Raw genomic sequence first — 6058 nt, 5'->3', positions numbered from 1 at the left:
GTTTTAATAGATAAAATAGCACACACACAAATATATTCTATATATTGCATTAAGGAAATTATACACATATTTATACAGGCAAGATAGGAATTCTATCTTAGACGTACAGTAGTGTGGTTGAGAGATTCTCTCGACCACACACTAAAGGCAAGAGCTAACCAGCCATACATTGGGTATTAAATGCCCCTATGTAGGCTGGCGCATTTATGTATGTGAGCGGGTCATGGGCTCATGGTCGGCTTCCTTGCCGAATTTTCCGATGACCGCCAAAACACCTCATCTTGCATCCATGCCAGCCAGGGGTTAAATTTGACGCCCGTATACCCGTATTTAGCCTTTTTACCCGTAAAATACATTTTGATTTCAAATCTCCACGTCATGTGCAACGTGCCATTAATTTTTAAAAACGTCAATATGACGGGCAGGTTTAAAAATTAAAAGTTTTAATATATATATATATTTAACCAATCCACCTGGCACCCGTAAGTTAAAACTTAAAGTGATTCATGTTCTGAATTCGGTTTCGTGCTTTAAGTTGCTAGTTTCGCTCTGTGATAGATTTGGTGTCATAACTGCTGCTTCTTTGGGGATTTTTCCCATTTGGGTTTCGTCCAGAAGTATCCTCTTGGCTTTATGCCAACTGGGCTTGGCTACGATTGTCGTTGGTCCTAACTTGGGTTCTGTTTAGATTGGCAAAATGGTGGACAAAAACATGTCAGATTTCGCCGACTGTTGGTTTGCTATGGGAGTACTGGTTCTGATGGTTGTGTCAACGAATGCATTTTTGGTGGATCTGACTTTGGTGGAAGATGTCGTGGCCAAAGGAGCTGGTAAGTACCATTTTCTCTTGTTTATGGGTATATATTTTTATTTTAAATTTAAGCCCCTGTTTCACTGCCAGTGTTTGTTTTGGTTTCATGAAAAGTGGTTCAGTAAATTTCCGAGCTTAGAAAATTTTTGTAAGAGGCGCACATTTTGAAATTGAAAGTGTCAATTTTTTTTGGGTTCAAGCATCATAAAAAGGGCTCTGCAATAGTCTAATTTTGATTCTGGTTGGCAAAGTTCAGTGTTCAAAAGTAACTTCATGCTATTGAGTACAGACAATTTTATGGTGGCATAAGTACCTACAATTTTAATGTGGCATTGAAAGTTCCTAGCGGTTACAGATGAATTTCAATCATTATGATCTGTACAGTTGCGATCTCCACTCACCTTCTTCAAAAAGATCCAAAAAAGTTATAACAAAAACTTCTTAATCCGTGGTTGTGTATATGAAGAAATGACAGACTCTACTCTCTAATTCAAACAGCATGAACAAGTGTAAAAGAAATCAGAAACAGCCTAAAAGGTTTGCTTCCTTTGGCTAACATTGTATATAGTTGAGCAGCAGTACATTGTAGTGGACTTTAGGCATCTGTGGAGGCCATTGATGGCCAATGTTGTATGTCTGTACCTGCCCTGACACTTATATGATCATGAGACTAGGCCTCAAAGGAATCGACATATTGGAAATTTGGAGCTGATGATATCAGACATCGTTTAATCTCATTCTTCACTACTTGATGCCCTCATTGTCTGTAATCATATATGTGAGTTTTTGCTTATTCTTTCCAGTTAAGTTAAGAGTTGTTGAAACCTTTTAAAGGAACTCTGTTTTGCATTTTAGTGGATAAGCTTTGCGTTTGATAGCAAATCCCCAAACATCATATGAAGAGACTTTGCTTCTAATCGGGATTTTTCAAGTGTTTGCATACTGATAGTTTCTGAATTGTATAAGTGTTTACATAGTGATAGTTCCCGGTCGATTCGATGTTTTGTTTATCTGACAGAAGCAAGGAACCAGTATGTTTTTCTTAAAGCATTCTCGATTCTAGTATCCCTATGATTTTGACCTTCGTTTGCTTGAGCGTACTCTCACATCCCTTATCTTTGCCATGAACTAACCTCGTTGCCATGAAGTGCCCCCTCTTGACAGGTTAAGCACTCATACAAGTTCATGCAAGCCTTAAGGTATAGGTTAGTCCAGAGCTGTTAATGTGCAAATTGATTTTATATGCATTCATCATGGGACAGTACACTTTTTTCATTAGCAATTACTCGATAGTATATAGAGTAGGGCTCACAGTAACCACTATCTCTTCACAATATGGCAGGATTCTTGCATCTTACAATTATCCATCGTCAAGCAGACACGCCTCACTCTACTAAACTATATTCTTCATTTATAACTTAGTTTGAATTTCTTATACCCAAACATTTGTAGTTTAATCCCCTCAAAGTTCAGACAAAAGAGCAAATGAGATTAGATTTTCTTTTCCTAGGCACTTGCATGTCCTTAATTTTCCTTTTGTTGTTGCAATGTTCAAAATTTTTGTGTATTTGAGTTAGGGAGTGATAGAACTAGTTTCTACATTTTTAATCTGTGAATGTCGCAGTGATTGTGAATCAATGGAATCGTAAAAGAAATGGGTTTAGCTTGTAAGTTTGTAACTGTTTTTTTTTACATAATTTCTGAGCATCTTCTTATAAATGAGATATATAAACTTATTCAAGTTCCATATTTTTCATGCAGTTTGTTTAGATGGAAGCCCACCAGGCTACCATTTGAGCAAGGGATTTGGATCTGGAGTAAAAAACTGGCTTGTTCACTTTGAGGCAAGATTTTACATCAGTGACTAATATGCATGCCCTGCATTTGATCATGTTTCTGTTTATTTATAGCCAGTAATTTTGCTTTATTCGAAAGGGAAAAAAAGGAGGTAACATTATATGAGCATGATGTTTTATTTGGATTCAGGGGGGATCATGGTGCAACAACATGTTCTGCACAGATGAAAACTCGCCTGGGTTCATCTAAATACATGAGTAAACAAGTACAGTTCTCGGGCCTCTTAGGTAACAGCAGAGCAAAAAATCCAGGTATTTATTCTTCATTCCCGTGTTTTTAACTCAAATTCTTATTAGAAACCCTTTATCAATGCAAAGAAGAGTTATCTATTGAAACACTTCCTCATTATCAATTATTATTGAATGGCTGTTTCCTATATCTCAAGGAGTGATATTTTCTATAGTAAGTTCTTCAGGCCGATTGGCTGTGACCTGTAAAGTAAATTCAGAAACCAAGAAATTATCTTTTGTATTCTATTCACCTCATTTGGATAATATGATATGTATATGATGTTTGATAACCTATCCCGTATAATTATCGGCCCAAAACTTTCAGCACTGATCCAGAGCCTTTGATTGCTATTCACTTAGCCGTTGGCTGTGATTGGTAAAGTAAACTCAGAAACAATGAATTTATCTTTTCATTCTGTCCACTTCATTTTGATAATATGACATGTACATGATGTTGGATAATTTATCCAATATAATTGTCTTCCCAAAACTTCCAGGACTAATCCACAACCTTCGACTGGTATATTATTATGATAATATATAGTGATTTTTAAAGATTATAAGCTTGAGTAGAAAGCAGTAGAATCATGTACCGATTACCCCCGTATACCCGTATATGCACATGTTATTTATCTAAATTTATAGATGCCTCTAAATTTGGTTTTTTAAAAATTTGTGATAAGGAAGGGCTTGTTTACAAGCATGAATTAAGATTTGTAGCAATTCCATATGCATATGTTGATTGTGTTGATATACAAAAACAATTATGGAAACTTGTACAATAAATTTTAAAAGTCATATGATGGGAAGTTTAAAAATAAAAACGTCATAAAAAAATTCCTTGACGGGTAGGGTCACCCGTCAAATTTAACCCCTGATGCCAACCCATGGGTACACCTGTACCATTTCAAACCTCCTCGGTTTTCGGTTTCAGAAAAGCACCTTTTCCAACCGATGTGTTGGCAGTCGACTACTCCGTCTCTCTATCGGCGTTCGTCTCCGTTCCATTCCTTTTACATATAGTAATAGAAAGCAGGTTTTCGTGATCCGTGTGACAGCGGATGAGGATCACAAGGTCAACCGTGGATTAGAAGTAGAATTTGGACAATAGAGATTTGGAGATCTGTGGCGCGTAATTGAAATTGAAATTTGGATTGAGATTTGGATTGCAAATAAAAAAGGAACTCAGTTCTAGGACAATGACAGAATCCTTGTTGTGTGTTTGAATTTGCAGAGTAGAGGAAGAGAGACGGCGAGAACAAAGCGGACGGAGAGCTCAGGTTTGGGAGGACGTTAAATTTTCTGAATATTATTGTGATTTGCTTACTGCGATTTTCTGATTATGAATAAAATTTCGCCTAGGTTCTTCATCCCGTTTGGCTGGTTAGCTCTTGCCTTCAATGAACCGAGGCAACTACCTAGAGAAATTAGTGTGAAAGAATTTACGATGTGTGTATCAATGTTATTGACAGAACGGCCATGAAGTGCATCCATAAAGCAATCAAATAATACCAGAAAAATCTCCCGCAATATAGCTCCTTTTTCTACCAAAATATAATATACGTTTACATGGAGAATATTGAAGGTGGGAAGACATACAACGAATATGTGAGTGTGTAGCTTCGCCGAGACCATAGCAGTGAACAAGGTTAGGCATATGACCATCTCCACAAATCTGGCTGTAAATGGCTGCGCGGACAGATGCTGATTGAACGCCTTCATTGCCTATAGATTGATTCCCCAGAACGATCCAAACTTGAAACTGCACAGAATAATGTACCCTTTGATAATGAATCCAATTGTCTAGCTACATTTTTATTGCTATTGGTATCCCATTATATAGATTCACTTCAACACAAATCCAAACAAAATATCACATTCCTTCTTATGTCTCGACCCAATCAATATATTGACCCAAAGCATTACAAATATTCGTGAAATTTTCCTCATCCCAATAATGAAAAGGTGGAGACAGAAGGAGGTGGGAGAGAAAGGGAGAGAGAGGAAGGAAATGAGACAGGACTTGGGAGAGAGGAGAGAAGGAGGGTGAGAGAGATAGAGTTGGAGGGGGAGGGAAGAAGAAAGACATCAAGAGAGAAAGTTGGAGAGAGAGAAGGTGACAAGGGAGAGAAGGGGAAGAGAGAGAAAGAGGGAGAGGACGAGGAAGGGAGAGAGAGTGAAATATATATAGATATGGAAGGAGAAAGGTAGTGAAAAGGGAAAGATGGAGAGAAAGCGAGGGAGAGAGGAGAGAGAGGGAGGGAGAGAAGGGAAGAGAGATAGGGAGGGTGGAGAGAGGGAGAGAGTGAGGGAGATAATAATAGAGTTGGAGCGGGGGGGGAGTGATGGGGGGAGAAACAGGGGGAGGTGGGAGATGAGAGAGAGAGGAAGGAAGAGAGAGGACTCGTGAGAGAAAAGGAGAGAGGGAAGGAGAGAGATGGATTTGGAGGGGGAGAGTGAGAGAAGGAAGAACAGAGACACAGAGAGATAGAGTTGGAGAGAGAGAGAGGGAGTGACAAGGAAGAGATGGAGAGAGAGTGATTGAGAGAGGAGAGGAGGGAAGAGAGAGAGGGGGAGAGAGAGCGAGACACATAGATTAAGGGGGAGAGAAGGGGAGAGAGAGAAGGAGATAGAGAGGTAGATAATGACTAAAACAAACATAGACCCATTTTAACCCAAGACCTATCAACCGGCGAGAGGGATCAATTCTCTTGAGGTGAAAACTTCTTTTTTGAGTGGAAAACTTGAGGAAAAATTTGCACCTAGAAAGATTTGATCCCTCTAGGGTTAAGATAAATCTATATTAGTTATATACAATTTATTAAATACTTCTAAATTAAATACAATTTTTTTATACAATTTTTTTAAGTACTTTTAAATTCATTTATAGTAAAAAATATACCTTATATTAACTTCTCATTTTAATTAAATAAAAACTATACATCATTTTAAATTCTTTACTCTCCATTAAATTCTTATTATTATTTCCTTACCATCCATTAAATTCTTTATTATTATTTCCTTACCATCCATAATGATCATGGGTCGTTTCATAATTATTTTGAATGCATTATTGGTATACAATTAACTTACAAGAATAATTATTATGATCGGACTTAAAATCAACACTTCTTTACAAAGATATTTCAACTTACTAAAA

The 6058-nt window shown here is 37.4% G+C and overlaps 1 pseudogene across 1 annotated transcript; it reads left to right on the top strand.

Moving 5' to 3' along the window:
- The first annotated feature begins 514 nt into the window (after nt 1–514).
- On the top strand, nt 515–2679 carry LOC149214176 (pectin acetylesterase 7 pseudogene; annotated as a pseudogene). Its single transcript, XR_016250058.1, has 2 exons — nt 515–830; nt 2573–2679. The product of XR_016250058.1 is annotated as a pectin acetylesterase 7 pseudogene (transcript).
- The last annotated feature ends 3379 nt before the right edge of the window (nt 2680–6058 follow it).

This window comes from Pinus tabuliformis, chromosome 1_1 (genome assembly GCF_031772625.1).
Source record: "Pinus tabuliformis cultivar Carrire ecotype Pingquan chromosome 1_1, CPIR1, whole genome shotgun sequence".
Classification (NCBI taxonomy): domain Eukaryota; kingdom Viridiplantae; phylum Streptophyta; class Pinopsida; order Pinales; family Pinaceae; genus Pinus; species Pinus tabuliformis.
This window is presented reverse-complemented; position numbering and strand designations above follow the sequence as displayed.